A 19,088-nucleotide genomic window follows, 5' to 3' on the forward strand; every position below is an offset into this window, starting at 1 on the left:
ATATTGATCACCACAGCATACTACTGTTTTTTGTACATTACTGGTAATCAGTGGTGGAAGATGCATTCAGATCATTTATAAACTATACATATGTATACTTTTATTAAAATTACTTTTAGTTATGAGTTATACATGACTGAAAACCCAGATAGTCATTTTATTGGTGACTGTTTTGTACATAAAATAATCATAATGTAAAGAACATTCTGTAAAATCATCAACTTGATATCTGGAATATTGAGTAAGGCCATGTTGAAGACTGAAATCATTACAAAATGATTGGAACAAAAAATTTGATGGTCCTAACCTCATAGTAAAATTGACACTGTAGGCTGGAATTCACAGACCATCACAAATAACTGATGCATTTTACTGAAACAGACGTTCATTTTTAAGCTAATTTTACTAAAAGTTATTTTTTACCAATGTACAAAATGTATACTTTAAGTATACTTTTTACCAGAAAAAATGGGCAAGCCTACAGTATGGACAAGGACCAAATTGTGATGGCTATATGACTGGATCAGAGCATCTCCAAAACTGCAGCTCTTGTGGCGTGTTCCTGGTCTGCAGTAGTCAGTATCTATCAAAAGTGGTCCAATGAAGGAACAGTAGGTTATGGTGGCAAGTGAGGGCAAGACTAGTGAGAAAACTTGAACACAATCAAAGGGGGCTGAACACAAATACAGATAACCAGATCACAGTTCTGGAGAAATGTTTACTTATCTTTAATTAGATAATAATGCAAGTCAAATAATCCACAAAACAAATCCAACAAGTCAGCTCAAAAGACTTGACAGTAGTTCCAAAGAATAAATCCCCAAAATCCACAAGGTTAATCCAAAAGCATACAAAAGGTTCACAGGAGTCTAATCAAAAAACAAAGTCAATACTTCCAAAAAGTCATTCTAATTAGTCCACAAAATAAATCCATAAGGCGTTCAAAAGAGCACTTGTCAATGAATCAAAACAAAGAACTATACCAGATGCACAAAGTCTTTTAAGGACAAGGCCATAAAACAGAGCACACGGCTGACCTAGACTTAATCAAGGTACAGGAAACACTACGCAAAGTATTTGTGGAGGAAAAGGGTGACTTAAATACACAAACCTAAACAAAGCACAGGAGACACCTATTAGACATAATGACAGAGACTGGACACCAACAAAAAGGCAGTGGGGGTCTCTAGTGGCCAGAAAACAGTCCACAACCCTGACAGGAAACCAGTAGATATCAGTTTATATCTTGCTCTGTTCATGTTTCAATTAGTTGCATATCTTACCTGTATATTTCAGTCTAGTTGTGTTGATATTTAACATGATCAGAAAATGACAGATGATTTTCAAAGTCTTTTCCTGTTTCATCATAAAATGGACATAATAAAGCGTCCAAAAGTCAGAATGGACAAACCCATGTGTATAAATCACACCAAAATATGGATTTGAATTAAAACACTTAAGAGAAACATTATTTCAGACTTTTGGATAACAGCTTGATAGACTTTTATTTGATAATTATGTGCAGTATTGAGATTAAAATTTATACTTGATTTGGATTGGTCAGAAGGTGTTCAGCATGGACCTGATAGCAGTTCAGGTTTCAAATCAAATCTCTCTTTTTTAAGAATGTCCTCTTTCTGATTATATATATACAGTTATACAAACCAAAAAATAGTGTATGTCAAATATGTACAGAAGAAACTGAGTTTGAGTTTAGAGACTAACTAACTAACTAACTAACTAACTAACTAACTAAATATAATCACAATCGTTTACATCAGCAAACAAAACATTAATATAAATTATGTATACACAGTGCACATACTTGATCAAGCCACAATTATAAGGACATCCTAATGATTAGACTGACCAACTATAGAAGAAGAATTCACATAATCAGAAATAAATAAAAATTAATGGCCCCAAGTTTCAGAAAATATGCCAGTATTGCCCTTTATTGTGTACCTAATTTTATCCAAATGAATGAAGCTCATAACATCTTACTGCCAGTCATCAAAAGATGGAGGGAGAATTTGTTTCCATAGCAGAAGAATATGCCATCTAGCTAATAATGTTACCGTTAAACGTGACTTTATTGGATTACCCACAGAACTGGCGAGGAGTTCACCAAATCGCTCAGTTAATAACGGCCGGGAACGCTTCCTCAACGGAATCCGAAAACGATCACCGATTGCAGCCAGCAGCATGTTGGTGTTGTGTTCATTTCGATTCACTGCGCAAAACGTTACATAACCAAAGCCACAGTACCATTGACCTCTTCAACTTAAATCATTCTTAAGCTTCTTGATGAACTGAGGAGAACTCTCTTTTGGCTCATTTTCTCTCTCGGTGTCTGTGAGTGTCAGTCCCAGTGTCAATAGAACTAATCATGTAGTGTATCCGGGTTGCAGGATTTTTTAATTTATTTGTTTGTTTTTTTTTATTTAAAAAGCACAGAAGGTATCATTTGGGTATGAATCTGTTCGTCTCTCGATATAGTGTCAAAAAAGACTACAACTATTCCAATCATGTCTAAATCAAAAGCCACTGCACCAGGCCAGAGGGGCGCCAGAACCCATATCACAACATGTAGCAGCTCCTTTTTCCTGCTAGCCCAGGTGTGTGGGGTGCCGCGATCGTATAGTGGTTAGTACTCTGTGTTGTGGCCGCAGAAACCCTGGTTCGAAGCCGGGTCACGGCATTGGCTTTTCCACATCACCGTTGAATGCTAGGTATAGCTTTTGGCCATTTGTCACTTGAAAAGCATAAGCAGGTAGGACCCCGCTCCCCTTAAGATTCTAGGTTCGACTCCTGGCTGGCTCGGCTGCCTTTTAAGAGCCCAGAGGTGTGCCACAGACTCCAGCTGCCGAATTGCTGGCAGAGTAACACCTCCCACAATCCCTGAAATGCGGAGAGTCCTGTACTAGGAGGTATGCTGGCTTTCTGCACCAGGAACACCAGCCCACGCTCTGTCTAGTGGCTGATCTTCCGCTGGAGTGACAGCTCGAGTAGCTGAATGCTCGGTCAGCGCTGGCCGATTTTGTGCTCTGCAATGCAAGGTTCCCATGCAAAGCTCTGGATGATACCGCGCTGGAGCTCAAACTGCTTGGTGGTCGAGTAAAACGCCGATCTCAACTCTCCCAGGGAGCCCTCCCATATGGTCTAGCGGTCAGGATTCCTGGTTTTCACCCAGGCGGCCCGGGTTCGACTCCCGGTATGGGAACGTGACTTTATTGGATTGTCTGCAGAACTGGCGAGGAGTTCACCAAATCGCTCAGTTAATAACAGCCGGGAACCTGGTGGTGAACTGAAATCTAGCTTTTGTTGTTCAGCAGTAGTTGTTATCATGTGGGTGTGTGTGAAAGTTAGAGAGAGACCTTTGCACACTAACCTTGATGTGTCTGAGAAAATCAAAATATGTACCTCAGCCCTCACAACTACATGGAGTACACAAAAACAAAGTGTATTTCTGCACCTGTGGCCTTTGGATGGTGAGAAGTACAGACTAAACCTATGTATGGCCTGTGTATGAAATGCTTGTCTTTTCTTGATGGTAAAGCCAGTTTGAAACTACCTTAAAATCCTTCAGCGATACACTTTTCCATTTTTTCTGTAAAATATCTACTCTGCATCAGATTTATGAACATTGTCACCACTGCCTCGCGGTGCCTTGTGCTGATGAGGATCACATTCCTCCCCCATTTCAGAATATAACTCATGACCATGGTGTTCTGCACCAGGGTGGGTGGTCTCTCTCACTTTCTCACACACACACACACACACACACAAAAGCCAGAAACTAAGCTTTCTTTGCTCAGGCCTATCTAAAGGGTTAATGGTGCCACTTGGTCATCAACAGTAAAAATCACAAACTTTACCTCTTCCCAACAGGGAAAACCAGCAACAATCAAGAATGCATGATTATATAGTGTCATGGCTGTGCAGACAAAAAATGTGGTTATAATGGAAGTCTATGGGGCAAAAACAGCCACCAACAGTAAATTAGGGAGAAAAAATTTAATCTGATGCTGCAAAAAAAACTAAAAATGCATCAGAGCTAATGTTGTTACTAATCTTTGACATGTCCAAGACTGTGATAAAAAGTAAAAAAATCTCCAGTCCACAATCACTTTATATATTGTTTTTCCCCAAATCAGTGACATCATTTATGAACTTGGCAATTAAAGAGTTAAAATCCTGGATGTTTTTGAACATTTAGTAGTTTTGATCAGAACTGAGGTTGATTAACAGATTTATGCAAACAAAAGTTGAAAAAAAAAATTATCTGATATATTTTTACAGCAGTTTATTTTAGTGCATGTTTTCATCCCCAAACATAACATTAGGGTAGTGAATTTGAACTATTTCTATTTTTTGCAGATATATGCACAGAGTTACTCGAGTTGATCTCAGGCAGATCTTTCTTAGTTACTTGGACTCACTTGCACCACGATTGATCAAGCTCTATAGATCAAGAAGTGGAGCCTTGGGAGGAGAAATTCAAATACTCCTAGACAGACTTGATGAACGGGTAACAACATCAGTTTACTTCAAATTGTGAGGTTTTAAAAAACATGACTGCATACTACAAATGTTAGCTGTAGTAAAAGCCATTTACTTTGTCCATGTTTTTCCTGCTTCCTATTTGTGTTTTAGACCACTGCTATCCTGACACACAGGAAATCTGCAGCACTTTGTGGCCTTCCCTTGTTTCTGAGAGAAAAGGAGGACAATCTACTGAGAACGTATCTGGTAATATTTTTTATCTTATCCGTCATGTCTAACATGGCTGGCCTGTGGAGAAGTTTGTGAGAATGCTATCCTTTCTCAAATTGCATTTTAAGGGCATTCAGAATGTGCTATTGGGAGTGTATAGACTACAACCCAAACGACTCGCCTTAAAACAAAAATGTAAGTGTATTAAATATTTTAATGATTAGTGAACATAAGAAACCAAAACGCTCTAAATTTTACAGCAGTTGACTGACAATTTGGGTCGTCAGTAAAGTGCTGTAATATCTTAATGTTTCATAAAATGACACATAACCCAGCACACTTGCTCATTTGACTGATGTAGGATACAACTAAGCTGAAAGATAAGGGTCTTACTCAACCAATGCTGCTTGGAAGTGTGCTGGAATTTGAACACAACCTTCTGATCAAGCCTTCTGTCACTGAGCCATTACAACCATGCCAGAGCAACACCATAACTAGTTTGCATTGATTCAGCTATTTCTCCCACTGAATTAATGGCACTTAAAGATTCCAGTGAAGCAGTGCAAGCTAGCTGTAGTGATGGCTTTGAGTCTCTGATAAGAAGGTTGTGTGTTCAAGTCCCAGCACAAAACATAACTTCCTTGATTGTAGCCTTGAGCAAGACACTTCTTCTTTTCTGTATTGATTTTGACCCATAGTTTGTTGTCTCTGTAGGACACAGTCCAGAAGGAAACCTGCACTAAGGGACTCAAAGTAGATATCCTCAGTTTTGTTGAAGATGTGGCAATAACCAACCCAAACACAAGAAGTATAGCTGTGGTGCTGGAAGAGAAAATTGTGCTTGATGATGTTGATGACCTGCCAAATGCATTTGCTTTACTTTTTGGTATCATTTATGCACTTAACATTGAGTACCCGAAGAAGTATACCTTCGAGGTGACCCAGACATTATTTCTGCACCTTGGCTCTCAGTGTACTGGAAGAGTGCAGTCATTGAAGAATAAGCTTCTGAAGCTGGATGTTTAATCTTGGCTGCTGTTTATAAAAAAGTTAACAGTTATCTATGCACTTTCATAGTTTTGTTATTGGAGCTGAGTTTGTTGGACTTGTTTGTTGAACTGTTCAAGCTGCAGCTGTGAAGCCATAGCAAAGTCATTTTTGGTCTTTTTCCATTGTTTTACCCAAATCTGATTTCTTAGAAATATACAGAATACTTGCTGACTCAAAAGGTTCAGACTGTAGTTTCATGGCCATAGCAGTGAATCCAGAAAAAGTCGTCGTTGTATATTTCTCAATATTTCATCTAGTTGTGTTTTGTATTCAGTGATTATTTGTTCTTTTTATTTGTTTTGGTCTCAAAATCTCTAACACTGCTTTTTTCACTCCTTGGACTCAGATTGTTTATGTACCATTGTTTAATTCAGGCTTACTCTTTTATAATTGGTGCAAAATTTTATATGGATTTTTTATTCCTATTTGCAATCTTTCTTTCATGTTTGTATCGATTTATTGCATTATAATTGATATTTTATTTAAGATAAATGATATTAATATTGAAAAGAGAGCTTTTTGTGAAATGTATATTCAGTACCATGAATAATGTCTGGATTTTTGGTTGTGGTCATTTGTTTCTGTTTACTGGAGAGTTATTGAGACTCAATGCCTTGGTTTTATTAAATGTTATTCAATAAATAATAGCATTTATTCAAGTTGGATTGACTCATATTCTGTCTTGGAAAAGTCTCTAAATATCTGTTCATTCTTAAACTCTTCCAGTAATCAGTTCTGCTGTTTGTAACACCTCAGCTTATGGACAGACTGAGATGCAGACAGATACCATAAGCACAGACACAGCTCTTATTTTATATGCCACCATTTGCTCTTTAAAGACTTGTCTCATTTGTTTTAAAATGGATTTGAATGGGCTTGAACACACGTATGAAAACAAACAAAACGTTACACGTCTCATTATCAACTTCTTTGGAACATTTATTAATAAACTTGAACAAGCATCGGCTCTGTACATCCGACATTAACACTATAAACGTTTTACATAGAGTGCATTGTATAACGTAATGACATCACACCCAAATGAACCGTAATACATTCAATAAAACAAGAGTAGTTCGGCTGATGCCGTAATCTAACGAGTAAGAGTGCAATACTTAACACCCACACTTGCTCTTAGCTTATTAAGTTACCTGAAAACAAAATAACAAATAAGGCTTCTCTTTCACATAAACGATGTAAACATAAACCTTTTACTCTTTTAAGTACCAAACACGTCTTGAGCAAACCTCTTTAACTTTAGCTTAGTGGCTGGCTTTGTCATAATGTCAGCAACCATTTGCTCTGTAGGTGTTCCAAGATTACCTTGCCATCATTCACAGTTTCCTTTATAAAGTGCTACTTGATGTCAATGTGCTTGCACCTTTGCCTGTAAACTGGGTTTCTGGCTATTGCTATTGTACCTTGGTTGTCTTCATACACTTTTGTTTGTGCGTATTGGTATGTATCCATACCTTTGAGTAGCTACTCAAATACTCAAAGCTACTCAAAGGAATAGAGGGGAACCGCAAGTTGTGCTATAAGAAATGTGCAAAATGCTAAGTAAAGTGAAGTGGCTAAAAAGACATTGAAGCTCTCCAGCATGTTGATTAAAACATAAAAGAGGGCATCACATTTAGTGCTACATCACATACACACATATGGTCCACAGTGTCAGTGTGAAATGCCACAGAAATCACATTGTTTGTTTCTGGAATTAGCCTGAATTAGCATATTTATGTTTACATTATATATATGAAATTCCTCACAAATCACCATGAGCCAGTGTACGGTATATATACTTGCAATTCTGCATTCTTTATTCTTCTGTTCATTTGTTTATTTCAGACTTACATATTGCACACAGAACTTCTGGATAGTGTAGTGGACCAGCACCGTTACATCCTCCACAGACACCCTCACACATTCGTACAGCCAGCAGCCCTGCTCTGGCCAGTACTGACAGCATTTTTCCTAGAAACACATGCAGATTCAAAACCATTTAACCTTTACAAGCATTTCCAGAGCAAACTGTGTGCTATATTCATGTGTTTTACCTCTTTTCTCTCTCTTATGTTAGTCAGCATGACTATGGTGGCAGATTTGTGCTCCCAAACCATTCTCCAGAAACCAGCCACTGTCTCCGGTTTCGGACCTGCAAACAGACCTTTTTAAAGCTTTCCAGCAGAAAGTCATGACATTCAGTAAATTCATTCTGACATTCACTCTTCTGATCTGTATGCTGTGTAACGTGTGGGTGACTGCTTCTGTGTTAGAATCTTGAAAACTGATGAAACCCTCAGATGAAAGGTCACTTACACTAACTACTAGCTGTAGTTAACTTTAGGTCTACACATATTGACTGCTTTCTCCAGTGTCAGAGCTGCTTCACATAACAGTCTTTCCCTGAGACCATTATCAGGAATCCCACAGACTATTTTGTCCCTCACCATTGAGTCTCTAAAATCTCCAAATTCACAAGTCTTACTTAGTGTGTGCAGTTCCGCAAGGTACTGGTCAAAACTCACTCCTTGTGTCTGGTCAGCAGAGAAAAACTTCTCAAAAGTGACATTCTTACTTGGCACGAAGTATTATGGAACATGTGCCACACACAAGACCTGAAATAATTGTTTGGTCTAAAAACCACACACCTGGCAACACACAAACATCATCTGACATTCACTGAATTGAACTAGATGACTGTTCCTGAGAAAATTCAGCAACTTATTATTTCAATCAATTTACGCACTAGGCTTTCTCACAACAAATCAATCTCACTGTTGGATATGTAATCTAATGATGATGAGGTAGTTCTAGGTTTCGCCTTGTTTTATATAAGCTGTATCCGATACTGCCATCCTGTGGTGAGATTGAGAATTGACCTAATACAGGAGACTTACTATCAGGTACCACAGAGTATAGAAGTAATGCATTAAGTCTCTTTATATACTTTCACAAGAAGACCAGCCTGTAACCACTTAATGAAATAAAAATAATAAATGAATTAAATGACTTGAATGAAATTTGTTTTTATACTTGTACTTCTTGATATAATAAATAGCTTTTCTTTTCTTTTCTTTGTTAAACACTTCAGTTTCAGACATCTGAATCAGTGTTTATAAGTTAGGTCTGGTGATTAATTTCAGCTGGAGGATGTAGAAAGAAAACAAGGCCTGTCCCTGCACTTTCCTTCACTTAAAGCACTCTGAAATTTCCTTCAGGATGAATGTAAAAGTTTACAGAATTGCCATATTTGGCTGACGGTCTGTGTGCTCAGCTGTTTAAAGAGGCAGAAGGCCATCATACAGAGGTGGCAGCAGGAATAACACAGGCTACTGACTTAACACCTTACTACACACTGTGTCACTTTAAATTTCATTCATCTCAGGTTACTTTTAGAAGCATTACTGCACTTTAAAGCTTTGGACCCTGTGTTTTCTATAATGTATAATTTTCATTTTGAATGTACTTTTTTGTGATTTCAGTATTTATACCCTATACTCTTATACTTACACTCTACCCATGTGTGTACTTACCCCCACTGTTACCCATAGCCCCTCCCTGCATGCTTAGTCTCGTCAGCACTGTGAATGTCATACATGTGTCTCAGACCTTGAGTCCAAGAGAATTATTATTTCATCTCATCACACTGTATGTGGCTGTGATTATCTTGAAATACCGCATAGTTAAAGCTCTGTGAAGAGATTCTGGCACTTAGGTTTAAAACACTTAAATCCTCATTATTCCCATCCTACAGTTCTGTTATTTATTTTAAAGTAAATTGTTCTTCATAAGTATACCAGTAATTGTTAAGAAGTTTCTGTCAGTTCACATTTCACAATACAAATCAAATCCAGCTCCAAGAAGAGATTCAGGGTCTAAGGTGATCTGTTATAAAGAAGGTATCAGCTTTCATATAAGCATTTCTTTAATGTTAACTAATGCAGTAAATAAAGTAAGTTAACAGAGCCTTAATGTAAAGTGTTATCACAGTATGTTTATATGGTTTATTACTCACATAAATAATTGTAATGTGATAAATGTATTGATTATGTCCACTGAAAAAAGTCCAAAATTCTGTGACCACATTAATAATCTGGGATTTTTCTTCAACTGCATTTTTTCCTATTTAAAATATAGAAAGTAAACAATAGTTCATTTAAGATTCTGTACTCTTTCTAGGTGTCTATTTAAAGGTCAGATTTTCCTCATGTCTGATCTTTTTTACTGAAGCATGTGTTCAAGTGACACACTGATGCATTTGATCTAAAATGGCTTGTAAGGTTTTACATAAACTTGTGGTGTCCATGCAGCTCAAATGCACACACTCATTTAAAGCAAAAAAGGCAACATGCTAAATGCTAGAAGCTCAGAAAGGCATCTTGCATAAATTTCAAAGATTTGCAGAAAGAAAGAAAGTTGTTGTCAAATAATATAATCTGTAAAACAAACTGATGTATTAAATTAGAAAAAAATGCCAAAAAGAAGCATTTTTACTAGTGGTCTCAGACATTTGGACCCCACTATATATTTTATTATGGCCTTAGCAAGGCTATAAAATTGTCCAGCTTTTATATATTTCTTTTCTGTTTTGTACATTCCTTATTTTGAAGGCTAGTGTATTAATTTAAGTGTGTTCATTTATGACAGAAATGGCCTCAATGTGTCTTAAAATGTCCTTGTTTTGTCTGTGCAGGCAACATTTATAACTGATTCCAGGTGTTTTGAGGAAATGCATCTCAAGCTCTGACATACTGCTGTGGCTGAAATTGATTTTTAAGACACTAATGTACATGGAAGTTACTGGACAAAGCTCAGTCTGATGGTGTGGTTTTAGATCATTTGTGGCATATCTTGCTTCTTGTCATAGATAAATGTGATCTGTCTGAAAATGGAAAAATGGTGTTGGCAGTAGGACTAAAAGGGAACTGGAAGCAAACATTTTGATCAGTGGAGTTAATAAAGCTTATCTAACAGTTAGAACAGCTGTCCTGTGTTGTAATTATTTTATTGTTCATATTCTTCTTATTAACATGAGTTAATCATAATGGACTTTATACAATGGCAGCACACTGAGCGCTTACTCTAAATAAATGATGTTTATTATTATTTTTGTGGGAAATGGTGATGGAGTTCTAACTGAAAGACTACAAACTAAAATATATCATCCTATCATCACATACTCTCCCATCCAGCATGTCTAGACAAACATGCGTACACATGCACACGTGCACACAATCTTGGGATTTCCAATGACCTTCGTATTGGTGTAGATATTTAATGGAACATGCCATTTCAGAGGCTTGTACCAATCACTGTAGTTCCATAAAGTTCAGTCTTTACAATATGAATAGGTAAAAATCATCTTCTGTTGTGACCTAAATCTTTATAAACTACTGTGTTGAGACAGTGTGTAGAATTCATGCACTTGTCAGCCGTAAGAGTGTTTTATATTCTGACTCACATGTCAACAGAAACAGAAGCTGAATAGATTCTGGATGAAGCCTTAAAAAATAATCAGACATGATCTTCCATGAGAGCATTCTCTGGACATCAAATAAACCCAATAAATAATAAAATACTAATAAAATAATAAAGTAGTAATAAAATAAAGGACAATAAGAAACGCAGAAAACTTATGCTGATTTATTTTGTTAGTTCAGATTCATTCTGGTTTAAATGTTTTATCATTATTTACAGTAACTTTAGGAGATAAAACTCATTCATAATGGTTAATAAAGGTGTCATGAAGACGCTGTGATTTCTATTTCACCAGCAGAGGGCGCGCTGAGACTGTCAAATATTCCCTAACAAGAACCTGAAACATCTCAATGGCGCCATCTAGAGGGAATCGTGCAGAAAATTATTTCTGTATCTTTGAGAATTTTTTAAAAGCATCAAATTTTTTTGGTAAACGGAAATGAAACACGTTGTGGAAGTGCAATTTTCATACGTTTTCATTAAGATTAAAATGGATTAGAATATAGCTCATATCTGTATATATGATTATATCTACATATATGATACAGTATAAACAACTCAATTCAATTCAGTTCAAAGTGTTTATTGTCTTGTGCACAGTGAGGAAAACAAGTTTCCCTGTACAATGAAATTCTTTCTTTGCTTTTCACAGTTAATGCCAAGACAAGTCACACACACAAAAATATAACTCAGTGTTCTAGTATTCAGTAGCATATGGTGAGATGCTGTTGTTTAACTGTTTAATTGTTTCATCTCAGTACACACACACACACACACACACACACACACACACTTTCTCTCTCTCTCTCTCTCTCTCTCTCTCTGACAGCATTTCACACAGTAACATGACTGTTGTTTTAGAAAAATACTGATATGTAATACAGCAATACTCTACTCTTTTTACTGTGTAATTATATGAGAAACAAATGAGAAATGTTTATGATGTGTTATAGAAAAAGACACTTGAGACACGTGTGTAATGAACCAAAAAATATTGTATTAACTATTTACAAGCAATGACAAACTGTACACTTATTACAGATATTAATATTTTATATAATATTTTAACATTTTATACCACAACACATTTGTATAATTTAATAGTAAAAGTCTTAAAAAAGTAATATTTACATATTTACAACAATGCATAATTCAACAACAATACAATTATATTTATTTATTTATTAATATAAATTACGATAATACACAACATAAATACTATACATTACAACATTAATATTATAAAAATCCTATATATTTAATACAAATTAAATGCAAATGCAAAAAAAGACTCACATATTTAACTAGATGCCATAACTACTTTAATCATACCACAATTATACCATTAAAATGATTTACATTTAGAGATTATGCTAGAGATGGTGGTAAGAATCCTCTGGATGCCTGCGCAATCACACCGAGATTCATAAAGTGACCGAATGATGTAGCTATGAACTATGGGCTATGAGCTCATAAGAGGTGTTCTTAAAAAAACTACAGAAGAGGCCTGAGCATGAACACTGGGCTCTTGGGTCTACTGAAAATTTTGGGAACAGGTTACACAGTTAGCTCCAAAATGTTTTTTTTTAAATATTTTTCCAACACAACAGACGAGAAGGTATCAAGCGGATTCTCACCACCCCACGTGTTTAAAAGGCTGAAATACTTACATAATTATTAAAAAAGACTAATGCTGAAATCTAGGGGTGAAATAATTATCACACATACTTACCACAGATACTTACCATACATCATGGATATGAGGTGATGAACATGAGGTGATGACTGAGCTTCTGAACTTTTGAACACCTCTCCCATGGAAATAGAAACCAAGTTAACGGGGAAACGGATGATCCATACAGGTGGTGGGATCCATACAGGAGAGAGACCTCTCAGGTGGGGATGAGCTCCTCACAGGTGGTGGGATCCATACAGGAGAGAGACCTCTCATAGGTGGGGATGGGATCCTCACAGGTGGTGGGATCCATACAGGAGAGAGACCTCTCATAGGCCAGATGTCATTGTCCTCAGAGTCACTGAGCTCTCTGATGTAGCTGAGCTCATCCTTGGGAAACACAAACATCTCCCTCTGTGTCCCTGTGTCAAAGAAGATAAACAGACAATGTGGCACATTTAAAAACGTCTCATAAAAAGAAGCAGAAACCCTTTTTAATAGCACTGTGTATGTTTTGTAAAGCAGGAAAACCTCCCTATCAAAACAAGACGTATTTACACAAGTTATATTAGTAAGAGTAATTCTGCAGTATGATTAATGCTGTCAGACCTAGACTACAGTCTACTGGTCAAATTTAAGAAAAAGTATCGCAAAAGTAACATAACATTACTTTTTATAAAAAAATAACTAAGTAATGCAAGTAGTTACTTTTTTAGGGAGTAACACAATATTGTAACGCATTACTTTTAAAAGTAACTTTCCCCAACACTGAATATAATATATAATAAAATATATAATAAAATAACAAATATATAATATATTTGTTATTTTTCACATTTTAGTAAACCATTTAAAGGTTGTGAAATTCTGTAAAAATGATCTGTATATGAGTGAAAAATTCAGTTTGTGTTGCGTTTAAAGGAAACTTTTATACATATACTGATGGCTAAAAATAATCAGAATGAGACCGCAATAGGAACAAATATAAACATTTATTTAAGCAAAGTCTATAAGAAGTATACAAATAAGTTTATTTCTATACATGTATTTACAATCTATAGGCTATTGATGGGAATAGGGGGAGTGGGATAGGAACAGAGGGATAGATTAATAAGGGATGATTATTAAGGGATGAGGGATCTTAAATGCTAAGGTTAAGCCCTTCTTCAGGTCCTGGGGTTCACTGTACAAACCTGTAGGAAAGAAAAGAGATTTTTTAAATATTAAGTTGATCAAAAATAGAAATAAAATGATTTCATACTTACGTGTGGAGCCTGAGCAATGTAGGAAAAAGAAGTGAGAGAAAAGAAGATGAAATGAAACAGAGGAAGAAAAGATGAAGTGGGTAAGGGGAAAGACATTGCTCAGAGCTCCTCCAAAATGTCCATCATCAGCTGGACGTGCAGCTTGAGGAGTCGCTGAACTGTGGTGGCTAAGGCTGCTGGGTCACTGTAGAGCTCCAGAGGCTGAGTGAAGAGTACTTCAGCAAGCTCTGTAAGGTAATCCTATTGACAAATTCCACACACATCCAACATAGTGTCACTGAGTTTAAGATACAATCCTGAGAATTTGTGGATCGTGGCATCAGAAGATATTCAACACTTACAATAAGCACTGTGAAGTACAGCTCTGCTGCAGGCTCCCACACGTCCACGTCCCACATGCTGAAGAGCGCAAGCAGGCGCTCCAAGAAACCTCCCTTAAACTTTTGGAAAGAAAGACAAGCTTCATTAATGCCATGTCTTATCAGGTTTAAAAAATATGGAAAAAGAAAACCAGATCAAATAGACCATGTTCTGAAACTCAAACATTACTTAGAAATCTCCTGATAAGACACTTACTGGCTGAGGTTTTGAGCCATTTATAAAGTAGCTGAAGAAAATCAGCTCAAAAAAACATCCAGGAAGTTGTAGTGGTCGTAGAATAGTAGAAAAAGTAGAAAAGATACAAAAATAAATTAGCTTTACATATTGGAGTCCTGTTTTCTATATTAGCAAAATCTGTTATCTTTAAACATCTGTCATTTCACACAGGCGTTTATTAGCTTACACAGGAGCTGAGCTCTGCTTTAATCGATTCCTGATTGGAAGGCGTCCTCAGGAATCGAATCAGGGCCTCGTAGGCCAACTGCACACCAACTGCATCCTGTTAAAGCAAACGAAAAAATCTCTGTAACTCACTTTGGCTATGGCTGAGAAACTGAAATTATTTCCATCACAAAAATGGTACAGTCTTTCATCATTCTGAAGTCACCTGGTTGTTAGCTGCTGCCAGTCGCATGACGATCTTCTTTCCAACCATGAACAAGAAGTTCTGGTTGTGGATGCTGGCAAGCAGAGTCTGAATATAAGAAAGCACACAATATAAAAGTTAAAGCAGAGTGGACTTTACCTGCGCAGTAACAGCAGCTGAATAAAGGTTTTACTCACAGCAAACGCCTCACGAAGCGCGGGCACCTTCAGGCCGATTTCAGTCACCCCTCTGTCTGAAAGATGGCAGCTAAGAAACAAGAGATGTAAATGTTTAGTGTATATTAAACATACAATACACTGTTACATCATTAAAGAGTGAAGAGGATCGTACCAAATAAAGGGCACCTCCAACTCCTCTGGGTTAAGGCGCTCCTCACTCTCCTGCAAGCCAAATCATTAAATCATTAAAACTCACACAGTAAATTTTACAGTATCCGAATCAGGGGAATAGCAGCATATGTAGATACACATCAGGTCTGAAAGTCTGAATTACCTCACAGTCGTTGTGATCATAGTCCCAAGTGGAGGTGAACATCTGTCCATCTTCAGCCACATACAGCAAAGTGCAGGTTACCGTTGTAATGGTTTGCTGTTGAATAAAAAAATATCCACACTGAAGACAAATAAAAGCACAACTGACAAAATTCTAAAAGTTACTAACTACAAGATACACTTCATGAAAGTGCAATAAATTTACCACAGAATAATGTGGCACGACGAATGATGTCTCCATTCGGTTACAGGAGATGAACTCTGTAACCCTCCCAGATTCAGCCTTAAGAGAACAAATTAAAGTGAACACAATTAGTCACTGCAATTAACAAAAGTTTTGTGATGCCACAACGAATAATCCCTTACCTGTATGCCAGTGAAACAGTTCTCTATGGAGGACTCATAAGGGAATCCCTGCAAATGACAAAAAGCTGAAACTCAAGACCTATTTCACAAACGTGAGCGTCTAATAATCATCAAGGTCAATTCTCTTCCTCAGAGTAATTAAGTCTGTGATTACCATGTGATTCAAGCTGCTCGTCTTGGTGGATTTAAACCAACAAAGACGGCTCTGTGGGCCCCTTATCATCCCCAGGAAGTATGTTTTCATTTCCACTGACTGAAAATAGAGAAACAAAACTTAACATTAGATCTTGTAAAGAAGGATGTTTGTGTGTTTGTATCTCAGTTACAGCAGTGTAGAATACCTGGGAGAGGGAGGAGACTACAGACACACACTGAACATCACGGCAGGCACTGTCCGGCTCATCAGCATCGAGCGGCTGTGAAATGTAGAGCATGAAGATCATAAGTGCTTCTTATCATATCAGATTTATACTAACATTCTTTACAGTAAAAACAACCTTGTAAAATCCATTGATTGGCTTTAGGAAAAAAATGAAGGATTTTCTCACCAGAATGACAGCTGAAGGTTCTTCGTGTGGTTCGGTGGGCAGCAGCTGCAGGATTGGCTCAATGACCTTAACACACACACAAACACACACACACAAACACACACACACACAAACACACACACACACACACTTAGAAAAATGTGGCCTGTAGGTTTTAAATAAAGTTAAAATATTACTATTTAACTGACACATACCTGGAGGACAGAGGGAGTATCTGCTGATTCCTCCAGCACATCCACAGGCTCTGCAATAGATTATTTTTCTGTGACTCAGAATTATGACTCTTCAATTACACAATATCAAACTTTCCTATTAATGCATAAAAGTTAATAAAGCAGTGAGTTTGATAATTAGTTAACTTGTGAAGAAACAGAAAAATTGTAGCAGTCAGATTGTGTAAATTCACTGTACATGTGACCTGATTAAACTCTCTAAAACCTCCTGCCCCTGTCCACCACCCAAATCTATAAAAAATATTATACTGTATAATTATTAAAACCTTTATACTCACTATGATATTGTGGAAATGAAACGATTAGTGAAGTTCTCTAGGTAGATACCATACACCGCTCAGCCATAACATTATGACCACCTGCCTAATATGCTGTTGGTCCCCTTTTTGCTGCCAAAACAGCCCTGACTGTCGAGGCATGGACTCCACTAGATCCCTGAAGGTGTGCTGTGGTATCTGGCACCAAGATGTTAGCAGCAGATCCTTTAAGTCCTGTAAGTTGCGAGGTGGGGCCTCCATGGATTGGACTTGTTTGTCCAGCACATCCCACAGATGCTCGATTGGATTGAGATCTGGGGAATTTGGAAGCCAAGTCAACACCTCATTCTCATTATTGTGGTCATCAAACTATTCCTGATCCATTTTTGCTTTGGGGCACGGTGCATCATCCTGCTGAAAGAGGCCACAGACATCAGGAAATACCGTTACCATCAAAGGGTGTAGATGGCCTGCAACAATGCTTAGGTAGGTGGTTCATGTCAAAGCAACATCCATATGGATGGCAGGACCCAAAAGGTTTCCCAGCAGAACATTGCCCAAAGCATGACACTGCCTCCGCCAGCTTGCCCTCTTCCCATAGTGCATCCTGGTGCCATGTGCACACACACCCGTCCATCCACACCATGTTAAAGAAAACTTGATTTATCACACCAGGTCACCTTCTTCCATTGCTTCGTGGTCCAGTTCTAATGCTCACGTGCCCATTGTTGGTGCTTTCAGTGGTGCACAGCGGTCAACATGGGCGCCCTGACTATGCAGTCCCATAAGTAACAAACCGTGATTTACTGTGTATTCGGACACCTTTCTATCAGAACCAGCATTAACTTCTTCAGCAATTTGGGCAACAGTAGCTCGTCTTGTGGATCGGACCACATGGGCCAGCCTTCACTCTCCACGTCCATCAGTGAGCCTTGGCCGCCCATGACCCTGTCACCGGTTCACCACCGTTCCTGCTTTGGACCACGTTTGATAGATACTGACCACTGCAGACCGGGAACATCCCACAAGAGCTGCAGTTTTGGAGATGCTCTGATCCAGTCGTGCAGCCATCACCATTTGTCAAACTCGCTCAAATCTTTACACTTTCCCATTTTTCCTGCTTTTAACACATCAACTATGAGGACAAAATGTTCACCTGCTGCCTAATATATCCCACACACTAACAGGTGCCATGATGAGGAGATCATCAGTCTTATTCACTTCACCTGTCGGTGGTCATAATGTTATGGCTGATCGGTGTACATCTGTAACCATGCCCTTTAGCGCGAGAGCTGATTAATCAGTAGTCTAAGTATGATTTAGTATAAAACCAGTAGTCAGGGTTGTTAAAAGTCACTTTTTAATGGGGATGAGTATTATATTGTGGAAATAAATGAAATTCTCGTTGGTCAAGCTCATCAACTCGTTCAGGATTTTAGTGTGTAATTTAAAGCAGCAGCATGTTCACTAACAGGTGAACTATTATTAGGAGAAATATCATATTCACATTAATATAACCAATAAAGTGTTAAATAATTACAACAAATATACAAGTTCTCTCGGTAGATATGATTAGTCCAAATATTACACTGTCATTGAAATCGCTAAAAATCGCCTAAAGTCCGTTAGCGCGCTAGCTGCTGAATCACAAAGCTAAGCACGATTTATTTTATTAAAACCAGGAGAAGGGGTTGTTAAGAATGGACTTCTAATGGGGTAAATATTTCATTGTGGAAATAAAATAAATTCTTAAACCGAGCTTAATGATTTTATTGTGTAGTTTAAACCAGTAGCCAGGTTCGCTAGCACGGTAACTAGCATTAGGCTAATTCACGGCAAGATGAGGTGTCTTGTGTGCTACATAACATTAGACTGTAACACTGTCACTTTAACATGATTTATTGTAGAAACAGTGTGGCATTAAAGGATAAAGATCATCCTACCTTGAGGACACTGAGTGTGTTCAGCAGGAGCAAATTATAAAATGTAAAATATATAATTTGTAAATGCATTTTTTACGG

General features: G+C 37.5%; 1 non-coding gene across 1 annotated transcript; it reads left to right on the plus strand.

Annotated features, from left to right (window-relative positions):
• The first annotated feature begins 3,151 nt into the window (after nucleotides 1–3,151).
• trnae-uuc (transfer RNA glutamic acid (anticodon UUC)) lies at nucleotides 3,152–3,223 on the plus strand. Its single transcript has one exon. It is a non-coding gene; the product is annotated as a tRNA-Glu (tRNA).
• The last annotated feature ends 15,865 nt before the right edge of the window (nucleotides 3,224–19,088 follow it).

The sequence above is a fragment of the Hemibagrus wyckioides genome, unplaced genomic scaffold (genome assembly GCF_019097595.1).
Source record: "Hemibagrus wyckioides isolate EC202008001 unplaced genomic scaffold, SWU_Hwy_1.0 Contig19, whole genome shotgun sequence".
Lineage (NCBI taxonomy): Eukaryota > Metazoa > Chordata > Actinopteri > Siluriformes > Bagridae > Hemibagrus > Hemibagrus wyckioides.